The 12,303-nt window shown below is 43.5% G+C and overlaps 1 protein-coding gene and 1 long non-coding RNA gene across 2 annotated transcripts in view; one reads left to right on the top strand and one right to left on the bottom strand.

Annotated features, from left to right (window-relative positions):
* Nedd9 (neural precursor cell expressed, developmentally down-regulated 9) overlaps positions 1-5,916 on the bottom strand; it is a 174,338-nt gene extending 168,422 nt beyond the window's left edge. Inside the window, exon 1 of the mRNA XM_027948099.3 lies at positions 5,725-5,916. The gene's annotated coding sequence lies outside the window, so the exon portion shown is untranslated. The remainder of the gene's footprint in view (positions 1-5,724) is intronic.
* LOC114102640 (uncharacterized) lies at positions 1,266-11,634 on the top strand. Its single transcript, XR_003584543.2, has 2 exons — positions 1,266-1,826; positions 10,835-11,634. It is a non-coding gene; the product is annotated as an uncharacterized lncRNA (long non-coding RNA).
* Positions 11,635-12,303: the final 669 nt, after the last annotated feature.

The raw sequence follows: 12,303 nt of genomic DNA on the forward strand, positions 1-12,303 counted from the left end.
TGTGGAGCCAAACAGCAAGTCGTGGAGGAATGCATTCAGTAAGGTTGCATTTATTTACAGTTCCCAAACAGGCAATGCAAATGAACAAAAACCACAACTATATGTAAATTGTGTATATATGCATGCATACATGTACATGTATGCACAATGACATGGGAGGCCCAGGTGTTTGAAGATCCGACCAGAGTCAGAGGTCCAAAAGAATGAAAAAGGCAAAGTTTTCTCTCTCTGTGACTCAAGTGAATTAATGCCATCTCAATGAAATTTAAAAAAAAAAAAAAAAAAAAAAAAAAAAAAAAAATATATATATATATATATATATATATATATATATATATATATATATATATATCTTCATTTTATTTATGTTTCTACGTGGTACTGAGGATCAAACCCAGGGCCTCGCTCATGCTGGGCGAGCACTCTACTGCTGAGCCACAACCGCAGCCCCCTCAATGCATCTTGTACCATGTAATATTATCCTATTTGTTCTCCACACTTTGGAAAGTTTGATCCACTGAGCTATGGGGGAGACAGCTAAGCAGGGGAACACAGAGCTCATTTGCTGCACAATGCTATTCACCCACTGCGGTTTCCTAGGGAGACTGGTGGCATCTTGAAGGAACTAGTGCTGAGCTAGTGCTATGCGCTTCTCTAAGCTGAGGTCAGAGGGGATGAGTAGAAGCCCCCCATCCCTCATCCCCCCACACTACCCCCTTGAATGGCTACAAGGAATATCAATGCACAGATGTCTAAGGTCAAGGGCAGTTGATCACTGGAGAGTGGAGGACTAAACTACACTGAAGTGCCGCATATCAACGTCTCAGTCAGCGATGGGCTGCATTTACAATGTGGGTCCCATAAGATCACAATGGAGCTGAAAACTTCCTATAGCCTAGTGATGTGCTAGCTGTCACCACATCAGAACACAGCAGATTTCTCAGATGTGGACAGACCTACTGCCAGTCAGACAAAAGCACAGCACATCCAATTACGTATAGTACCTGATACTTGCTAATGCTAATAGGTGACTAAGTTAATGGTTTGTATATTTACTTAAATTTTTATCATTATTTTAGATTATGCTGCTTCTCCTTACAGAAAAAAGGTTTCCTGTTAAACAATCTGCCATGTGACACCAGCAACAGTCTCACACATCTCTGGTGCATCTCTTGATTGCCTTATTTTCTCCCATGCTTGGTTTAATCTTGTATTGTTCTGTTTAGCCCTCGGAGCAACAGGCTTTAGTAGGCTGTACCATCTAGGTTTGTGTAAACCCCCCCTCTATGATGTCCACACCATGAAATTGCCTAATGATGCACTTCTCAGAACAATCCCTGTCATTAAGCAACACACGACCGTATTTGAGTATCCGCAGCATCGTGGAGCAGGTGGTCTTAGGTTGGGTTCCTCCAGGAGTGGATTCGGAGTCAGGATTCCAGGGCTGTAGTTTAAGAAATAGTTCCGGCCAGATGTGGTGGAGCATGCCTGTAATCTCAGCGACTGGAGACAGAGGCAGCAGGATCACAAGTTCAAAGCCAGCCTTAGCAACTTAGCGAGACCCTAAGCAACTTAGCAAGACTCTGTCTCAAAATAAAAAAATAAAAAAGGGCTAGGATGTGGTTCAGTGGTTAAGCACCCCTGGGTTCAACCTGAAGAAGAAGGGAAGGAAGAGGAGGAGGAGGAAGAGGAAGAGGAATAAGAAGAAGAAAAAGAAAGAAAGAGAGAGAAAAAGAGTCCCAAGAATGAGGGGGCAGGAGGTTGAAGGAAGAGAAGAAGCCATAACAGGCCACTGCAGCCCAATGCATGTGACAATTTGGGCAAAGGTAAGACACAGAGCTTACTGTTACTCTACTCAGGACTGAACAAGTGGGGATATTAATTCTGGTGCATTTTTGCTGGTCTTTGGGGTGATTGCAGTTGGCTCTAGCTGCTTTGGGGAAAGCCCTGAGGTCAAGGGTTAAAAATTCATTGTGCTTGAAGTCAGCACAGTCACAGTGACGCTGGAGGTCAGACGCAGGGCACCGATTGCTTCTAGACACCCCCTCTCCGCTAGAAGCTCCAAGCCTGTGAGATCAACTTGAACCCCCGCGCCCCGCCCCAGCCCTTCTTTTCCCTTATTAACATGTAGAGGAAGAGGCACCAGGAGGCCCGTCATTTTGGCAAAGTCATGAAGTCTGTCCCCTTCTATATCACTGGTGACTCCTGCCTAATCTTCTGCTTTTTTTCCCTACTCCTGTGTTTTAAATGCTAAAAGGAAATCCATGCAACATAAAGTTAACCATTAAAAAAAGAACAATTGCATGACATTTCATTTATTCACTATATTATGCAACTGCCACCTCTGAAATATTTTTATCTCCCCAGAAAGAAATCCTACACCCATTAAGCCTTTGCTCTCCATTTTCCCCTGCCCCCAACCCCTGGTAACCACCAATCTGCATCCAGTCTCTGTTGATTTACCTCTTTGGAGCATTTCATATAAATGAGATCTTCATATGACATATGTTTTCCAGGTTCATGTAATAGCAGGTTTCAGTACTTTATTCCTTTTGATGGATGAGTGATATTTCATTATATGGATATTATGCTATTTGCTTATCCATTCATTTGTTGATGGACATTAAGCCATTTTTATTTGGGGGTTATTATAAATAGTGCAGCTATGAAAATGAGGGTGTATATACTTAATTGAGTCCCTTTCTTCAGTTCTTTTGGATATGTAGGTGTCTCTTGGTATCCACGAGGAATTGGCTCGAGGACCCAAATGTGTGGATGCTCAGGTCCCTTATATAAAATGGCATAGAATTTGCACAGAACCCTTGCACATCCTCCTGTATGCTTTGCCATCTCTAGATTACTTACAACACCTAACACCAATGCAAACGCCAGGTAAATAGTTGTTATACTGTATTGCTTAGAAAACAATAATAAGAAAAAAGTCTGCACATGTTCAGCATGGATGCAGTTTTTCCCTCAAATATTAAATCTGCAGGTGCAAAACCTGGCAGGCTGGAATTGCTGGATCCTACGTTAATTCTGTGTTTAACTTTTCAGTGAGCCATCTTAGACTTCTTGGGAAATTCATTCTCCTCTGCCTCTATTAAAAATGTTAGCATTTTTTGAGTTCAGCCCTAAGTCACTCCCTTTGTTCTCACCTGAGAACTCAGTCTCAAAGCCTATCATCTATACCCATGGCTTTAATTCCCACGATTATGCCGTAACCAAAGGTCTGCAGGTCTCTACTGGGAGCTCTAGACCAATCTGTCAACTGCCAGCTGACATCTGTCCTTGGATGTCCACCAGACCCTCCCCAAATCACTCATCCAGAATTAATTGATCACCAGCTTTATCAGTCTCTGATGGGCATCTCTTTGGACATTCCATGTGGGAAACTGGGGAGCACCTTTGACTCCCCCACATTCTCTTTTCCTTACCACAAAGCTCTGTTTACTTTCCTTCTAGATGACCCTTGAGTTCATCCACCTCTGCTTCTGTCACCTTCATCCTGTATACCCATGGCTGCCTCACTTGACGAGCTGCATCAAACTTCTTGTGTTCTCCCTCAGAGGTGGTTCCCTCTGGTCCTTCCTCCGCACCATAGCAAAAGGGATCAGCTCACAACATACCTAGCAGCTCCCTGATGAGAACACCTAGCGGCCTTAATGCCAGCTGCACATTTCTGCTCTCTGACATTTCCCCTGAAGTCACGCTCCTCTCCACCCTGGCTGCACTGGCTGAATTTTTCCAGATGATGTCCGCCCCCGCCCCCCCCCCCCCAGAGTTCTGTATGCCTGTTCCTTCTGCCTGGAACTAGCCCTTGCCTCACGCATCCCTCCACTTCTTTGGGTTCTAATCTCCATCCTTATTATGGAACCTCCTGAACACCAAGACAAGATCAGGTATCCCCACCACATGTTCTGGTCCTTGTCACATTAGATAATCATCAATGGTGTTCAGAACATGACAGACAACCCCATAAGAAGCCAGAACATGCCACCCCAAAGTACACCTCTGTCACATATTGGTTATGTAGAGCTGATTGTTTTGAAAAACCACAGACACAGAAGCTCTAAAAGTTGCTTGTCTGGGGGGGGGGGGATTTACATCTGTAAAAGGAGTCTCCACTTGTAAGTGCGCGTTCTCTCTCTCTCTCTCTCTCTCTCTCTCTCTCCCCCCCCCCCCCACCAGAAGGAGAAGGATGGCTAAATCAACAGATTCTAGGTCAGTGGAGAATGCACCATGTCAATCTGCCTCAGGACTTTACCCTTCCTGTGCCTCGCTTTTCCTGGTCATCTACTCATAACCAGGCCTTTCCTTCACCATCCCATAATTTGCCTCTGCCGGCCTCTAGAGTCACGGATTCCCTCTTCCCCTCTGCAGCTCAGGATGTTGTATAAGCCTCAAGGATCTAGCCACCTTTTGAGTTTCATATTTTTAGGTACACAGGTAATTAAAGTTGTTTTCTCTGATCGTGTCTTATATCAATTTCATTCATAGACCAGTTGGTCAAAGAACCTAAAAGGGTAAAAGAAAGCAATTTTTTCCCCTGTGGTCTGCCTCTCCCTCAGACTGAAACCCTGTGGGCACAGGCCAAGGCCAGTCTTGTTCCCTCTTCTATAGTTCTGCCTCACAAAGTGGCTGCTACAGGTGAGCACTCGCTAGGCCATTGGTCAATACATTAACTCATTAACGAGAAATGGCGGAGCTCTAATTCCAAACTGATTTCATATCCTTCCCTTTCCATTGCTCCACGTCCCCATTCTTAGTAGAATGGGTCTGTCCTTGAAAACAACCAAGCTTGGAAGGAAACAGCTGTGAGGAGGAAAACCATTTGGCTGGGTCCCAGAATTCGGTCAAGGATAATTGCTCTTCACACTCAGTCATGGGTGGGAAACCAACTCCTGGGGGGAAAGAGGGGCTCCCCAGGCAGGAGTGAAAAAGATCAGAGCACCCTTCCTCACTCCCCTGGCCAGCACGGGAGCGGACTTCTCAGGCATCTCCCTGTAGCCTGAAACCGCGATAGGACCCTTTCAGAGTGACTCTCCTCCTTTAGGTGTTCTTCATTTTGAAGTCATTTTGGTGAGAGAGAAAAACATTACCTCAAATCTTCCAGAAAGGTCTGGAAGAAAGGCAACTGAATGAATGAATGGATGGATGTGTTAAGTGAATAAATAAATATAAAGGAAAGTAAGGATGGAGCGCTGAGGGTGGCCCTGTGTGGTGGTAGAGCACAGTACCATTTGTCCCCAGCCCTTCAGAGATGATGCTAGTGACCCCTGGAGCTGGCCCCCCACACAACCCCATTCTCAGTCACCATTCCTTGCCCCCCAAGAGCCATCCCCAAAGAGGCTGAAAACAGGGTGGATGTAAGTGACTCCAATCCACACTCCCAAGTACTGAAATAGTTTAAGAAAACAAAAAACTTAGCTCCTCAACTCAAGGTCTCTGAGGACAGCAGGAAGAGAGGAGGGGCCAGGTCCTGGCACACCAGGAAGCATCTACCTGGATGATTTAAAAAGTAAAACTGTCTGGGTTCTAAGGTGCATGCAAGCCAGCGCCTCCAGGTCAACTCAAAGAAGAACTAGAGTCCCTCTTCCTCAATCAGGGCATGTTGAACCCTCCTGGCCCCAGAGAAGGGTGTCAGGAGTGTCTGTCATCAACTCAGGAAGTCAGAGTCTGAGCGAGCTGCACCCTGGCCCCAGCGAGGGGCTGAGCACTCACCCCAGGGCGCGCCTCTGCGATGGATCCTGAGCGCCTGGCCTTCCTGCCCTCTCTGGGCTGGGCGGACAGGCAGGAGGTGACAGCTATTCCCTCTGCATGCTTGGGCTTCTCTCTTTCTGGCTGCAGCCACCAGAACTTGCTTCTAAAGGCAGCTCTAAGCTTTTCTCTGCTGGGCAACCGCACACGTAGGATGTGATGGCGTGTGTCTGGGGGTTTCCTTCCGGTGGCTGTGAAGTGAGGTTGTCTCGGTTCATTTCCTCTCTGGGCCTCTTCTTCTTTTCCTCCCTCAGAACTTCGGATAGGCTGAGGACACCTTATAGTGTGGGGACAGGTAAGACATCTAGTTCTTAGGGGGGGCCATTTGCTTTTTTAGATCTTTAAATTAGCACGACCATGAAGTTCTGTGGGACTGTCTTTTTCTCAGTGGCATAACTCCTTTCTAGGCTGCATTGAAGCAAAGTATAGGCGATTTAAAAGCCAACTGAATTGGGATTTTGTGTTTTCAGGGACCAAATTTGTTCTAGAAGATTCCACTGTGAACTGACATGAAACGCTCTTTCATAGGACAATCACCTATTGAGTTTATCTACTAGACTAGGCACCATGCTAGGAGCTCAGTACTCAAATGGGGAATCTCCCTGGGAATATAGCTCAGTGGTGAAGTGCTCGCCTAGCATGAGCTAGGTCCTGGGGTCAAACCCTGGGGCTAGGAAAAATGAAAACAAAGCCACATGGAGAATCTCCTAGTTACAAGGTAGTATAAAATAAGCTTCAATTTGTGTATATGGGGGAAAATTTTAAAGCCACCCAGCACCCACCCTTTGTCCTCTTCTGTGCTTTTGAGTGGCGGACAATGCCACTCTTGGAACATTTTCATCTTTCCGTGGCTCGGCTTCCTCATCTGTGAAATGGGAACAATCAGGAATTTGTAAACTAAATGAATTAATGCTTGGCACAAATAAAAAAAAAATACTAGATAAGTGTCTGCCATCATCATTAATGGCAATTTTGTATCATTATGAGTGGAGGCCTTTGTTTTTTCTCTTCCCTTCCTCATTTCTCACTCCTTGCTGGTGCCTAGAAAGTGACTTGGGGACATAGCAGGTTGAGAGCAAAAAGAGAGAAGGTTTGACAACAAATGCTCCCAAAATAACTCAGTGGTGCCGAGTGCTTCTGGTTAAGCTTCTGCTTCTTCTACCCTCAAGTCCAGGAACGGGGAGCCTTGGTCCTGCCTCCCTGGGTCCTGTCCCATCACACACAGCTCATGGAGGATGCTGAACTTTTGTGATTTTTTTTTTTTTTTTTTTTGGTGTTACTAAGGATCAAATCCAGGGCCTTACACGTGTTAAGCAGGCACTGTATCATGGAGCGACATCCCAAACCCCTATTTTGTTATTTTAATTTCCTGTAAGACTTGGCTAAAATTCAGATTTATATCATGGATCTTAAATGTTTGAGCTAGCATAAATCTTGCTAAAGAATATTACACCCATAAAAGATACCTCTTTCCACAAATAAAGAAATAATACTTGGCTCAAGACCTGTACAGTTGGGACTTATCAGTATATCAAGAACAAGAACATGGGTACCAATCATCAAACATGTCCTTCCCTCCTGTGTGAAACGTACAATGTGCATCAAGGTACTGTGTCCTACTCTTTCTCTCTTCCTCTTCTTCTCACAAAACCACTTTGGAATACATGCCATATGTCAGGAGCTCTACCAGATTCCAGGTAGAATTATTCTGTTCCCCAATTTTTATTTTACAGTGCAGAGTTATCTTGATAAATTGATGAAGGTAGAAGAAAAACCTATTTTTATATCAACATATTCTTCTGTGTATTTCCTGTTATCCCTTTTTCATATACCATTATTTTCTTCATCAGGCACTTATACTTGGTATATGATTTGAATGTATACATTTGAGGAAATATAGTCTATGATTTCGTGATACAACATGGGTATTAGTACACCAGATTGTCTCTGTAATCAAGGACACTAGGTGGGCCTGAGGAGCAGCTCAGTTTCCTTTTGTATAAAGCACTTGCATCTTACAACTTGATTCTCCTTAACTCTGTCCTTCCTTCTTAGGGGCTTCTTTTCCCACTTTGAGCTGCCTGAGTCTCTCATTGTTGAGTTTTTCAGAATGAAGAGAGAACAGGTCTTTTAAGTCAAGCTGAGGAACTAAGGCTTTGACCAAAATCAGATCAGTTATTTTAGACAGACAAGTGAAATATTTTTCCAAGTTGGAAAGATACAAAGTTTCTATGTCTGGTTTCTTATTTATAATGTTAGATATTTCTTCTTCTTTGATTCCCTCCCTCCCTCCCTTCCTCCCTCCCTTCCTCCCTTCCTTCCTTCCTCCCTTCCTCCTTCCTTTCTCTTTTGATTGGCGACAGGTTATGCTGCATGTCAAAACTTTGACAAACCCCAGATGGTTCTGACAAAAACAAGCAGCTGTAATTGCTAATCACTGTATCCAGGGAAGACAGTGTTTCCATTCCCAGTTTCATTTCAACAGTCTTCTTGATGGCTTTAATCAGCTTCTTCATGCCATCGTAGTTAGCTGGAATCTCAACTCGCACCACAAAATGGTTTATAACTACCTGTTAAGCGGTAGCCAAACCCCCAGCAACTGCTTTGAATTTGTCACGGATGTTTGGTCTAGAAAGTGACTGTTGCATGAGGCAGAGGATGAGGGATAGGAGAAGGAGAAATGGGGAAGCTTAAGATTAAAAGTTTGCAGAGTCTACTACGCCAAGGTGTTTGTGTGTTTATGATTCCATCTGTTTGACTCATTTCCTTCCATGACTGAAGCCAGCCTTAGCCATGGAGAATTCTTAGCTGCCCACTAAGGAATTTAAATGAGTATGCTCAAGAGTTGATTTGGCAAGTTTTAAGAGAAAACCCCCCCAGCATTTTAAAGCATGCCTCACCCCTGCTTGGGAATAGAGTCGGTTTTGTGATTCTCATTTTTAGATGAGGAAATCAGAACTCAAAAAAAAAAAAAAAGATCTCATTCGATAACTATGTGATAACTATGTGACCCTGCAAACTCCCTTGAGCTTTCTGGGCCTTTCTGATACATCATTTGATAAGACACAGACCCACCCTCAAGAAACTTGTTTCATGGGGAGATAACCTAATGAGAAAACAGTTCCCATGAAATGGTTCACTCCCAATTTTAAAAGCACTTATTTAACAGGTGCTGTGATAAATGAAAAAAAAAAAAAGCAGCAGAGGAGTTGGGAGACGGGATGCGGGAATGAGAATCAACTCCTTTCCTAAGAAAGGTTACAGTGCAGGACTGTCAGGATATGGAGGCGTCACCTAGAATTCATGTAATAGAAACTTAATCCCTAAATTCATGTTAATGATATTTGGTGGGTAATTAGGATTAGATGAAGGCATGAGGGTAGGTCCCATGATGGTATTAGTGGCTTTACATGGAGAAGAAGAGAGACCCAGACTAACACCTTACCCTGCCTTACCCTGCGATTTCCTCTGCCATGTTATGATGCAGCAAGAAAGCCTTCATAGAGGCTGGACTTCCCAGCCTCCAGAACTGTAAGCCTAATGAACTTCTCTTTTTCATAAATTACCTGGTGTCAGGTGTGTGTGTGCGCACACGCGCATGCATTTTTTTTTCAAAGCAATTGAAAATGGACTGCAACTAATAGGCATGGAAGAATGGATCTCATCCACGTTCCTCTTCTGTTCTCTTACCACCTACAATCCTCCTTTCCCCTCTTTTGGAACACAGCATCTTGGTCATGTGCCACTTCTAGTCTCCCATCCATCCGCAGGATCCTGGAGTCTCTAGGCCTCCCATTGCCCCGACCCATGACCAGCTATTTCAGCAGCACATGTAATGTTGACTTCCTTGTCCTTGTTCTTCAGGGTAATGACCTTGCCGATGTGCAGCCTTGTGTAGAGGATCAGTCCACTTCTTTTTATTCTTCAGAGCTACTTAGTCTCACAGGGGAAGTTAATTAAGGTCAATTTGTTTCCTTGCAAACTGTGCCCCAGTGATCTCAACTGAGGCCCTTTCGCTGTTCAAGAATATTCTTAATCATCTCTCAGCGAACACCTGTCAGGATTCCTGAGCATCCTTTCCAAACTTTTCTCTCTCCAGCAGTTCTGGCTCAGCCCTTGCGTCTTTCTTGATCTTAGGCTTGGAAAAGCACTGCGGACACAAGCTCTCCGAGGATCCCCTTTGGGCCTCGTAGGATTTCACTCCTCCTTGCACCCTATTCCCATCTCTGCTCATTCTTCAGTCCCTTGAATTACAGCTTCAACCAATACCACTTGGCTCATCTTGGTAATGATAGCTACCATTTTTTAAAAATGTGTGTCATTAGGAAGTAAATGACCTTTGGAAAGATGGCACTTTCCATTCTTCTAACTTAAGGAACAGCTCTTTGGAAAAACATGAGCACTGAGAAGAGAAAAAGGAAGAAGCCTGCATTTTAAGAGAGAACTAACTGATGGCAAATTTAAGATCCCGAGGACTGGGAGAATTCTTTACATGCCAGCATCTAGAGAGCCCGGCTTTCTCCATAACTTATATTCTATTCACCTCTCCCGCTTTTTGCTTTTTAAGAACATCAACATTTATTGATCACAATAAAAAAGGTGAGATATGAACATTTGTGCTTAAACAATAACAAGTAGTCTTTAATACATTACAATTGAATGTATTAATTGAATTAATGCTCATTGAATAGCCCGTACACAATGAACATAGTCACAGTTGCACTCAAATTAAATACTGGATTAAAAACCTGCTTATCGATGTACACATCCATTCCAATGAAGTATAAGCCTATTACATCAAAATACCTACACTTTTTCTTTTCTTTTTTTTTTTTAAAGAAAATTACCCACTTTTTTTACTGGATGATAATTATCTTTGATTTGCAAATATATATATATATATATATATATATATATATATAAAATTTGTAAAATCTTGTTAGTATTAATTTTTTTATAATTCTAAAAATCTAAAATAAAAAATATATCTTATCAAAAATTGACATTGGAGGTAAAACTTAAATGCCTACCAACCATCACCCCTGTTTTCAGTTTCCTCCTGTTTTTCCCATAGTGAACCCCTGCTTTGGAACGTATTCTTTGAAGACAGCTCTCGGCATTGATATAAACGTACAGAACGGCGGGCAAGTTGCAGTTCTGCGCATGCACAGTATTGCCCTCCTCGATGGTGCCTGGGCACACAGCAATGGCCTGCAACCGTGATGCTCGATTTCTGCGGGGGCTGTATAAACCGCCGTTCTGCTTTCACATGAAACAGTAACTTGAAAACAACATCTGATTCTTGAGAACATAAAAACAAAACTCCATGGCTACTTTCAGTGGTGCAAAAGGTTGGACTCCTCCTCCAAGTACCTGACTTTGCTCATTTGTTTTCTAAATACTCAGAAATGTCGCTTTACGTCCCACTGGTTTACCTCTGAGTAGAGACACCCAGATCAAACACCCAAGGTCCACCAGCATTTGAAAAAGTGTTTGTCTGGAACTTCATTTTTTTTTTTTTTTTTTTTGCCTTTATGACCTAAAAACTCATCCCGGCCGCTCCTTGGATACATTCATAGGCTGGTCTTGACCCTCACAGAGAGGGACCACCAGAGGATGGGATCATATGTGTCCACTGGTTCTCCACACTGGCTATCAGTTACCTCTCCTTTCCTTAGACATTTGCCTCCTTCTGATTCCTACCACATTCAGGGGTTATTACTTCCTAAATTGATTTTTTTCTTTTTACTGATCCCCAGTAGTTAAAGCCCTAGCAATGTCTGTTCATTCCCTTCCGTTTTTATATAATGATTCCACTGTAGATAGTAGCAATTTAAAACAGAAATAAAACTCACTCCCCTGTTTTCACTGTAAGGTTTGCTGTCATATAATAGAAGCCTGGTGTCCACATTTTCATGGAGGCCCTAACTCATTCCTTGGTTCCATTCACCTCTCTTATTTAACTTTCTTTTCTTCCTTTCATATCCAACTGACCTAAGAGAGTAGTGAACACCCAGTACCTCTGCTCCTGCACCTTCCAATACCCCTTTCCTCGCTGCATTCCTTCTGCCCTGGTATCTGGCTCCTATCCACAGCTCTCCACTGTCGTTGTCCTTGGTAATGTCATTCTTCATAATGTAGATGATGAGCCTGAGGATGTGGTGGTGCACAACTGTAATCCCAGCTGCTTAGGAGGCTGAGGTGGGAGGATGGAAAGTTGGAGGCCAGCCTGGGCAACTTAGTGAGATCTTGCTTCAAAATAAAGAATAAAAAGGACTGGGTATGGAGCTCAGTGGTAGAGCCCTGGGTTCCACCCTGGGTACCACCATCAATCAATACAAGTTGATCACTTCTCTCGTACCCCTCCTTTCTTTCTTGAAGGACACCATTCAGCCTTGATCCACCTCCCCCTTGTTCAATGCACCTCCTCCAATATTGCTACACAAGTCTCACTGTTAGACTTCACATATTTTTACTCTGCTGCTGTCTCCAGGTGAGCTCATCCTATTTAGATCAGGGGCATCCCTTCTCTTTGTGCACTCC

Source organism: Marmota flaviventris, chromosome 6 (assembly GCF_047511675.1).
Source record: "Marmota flaviventris isolate mMarFla1 chromosome 6, mMarFla1.hap1, whole genome shotgun sequence".
In the NCBI taxonomy this organism is placed as follows: Eukaryota; Metazoa; Chordata; class Mammalia; order Rodentia; family Sciuridae; genus Marmota; species Marmota flaviventris.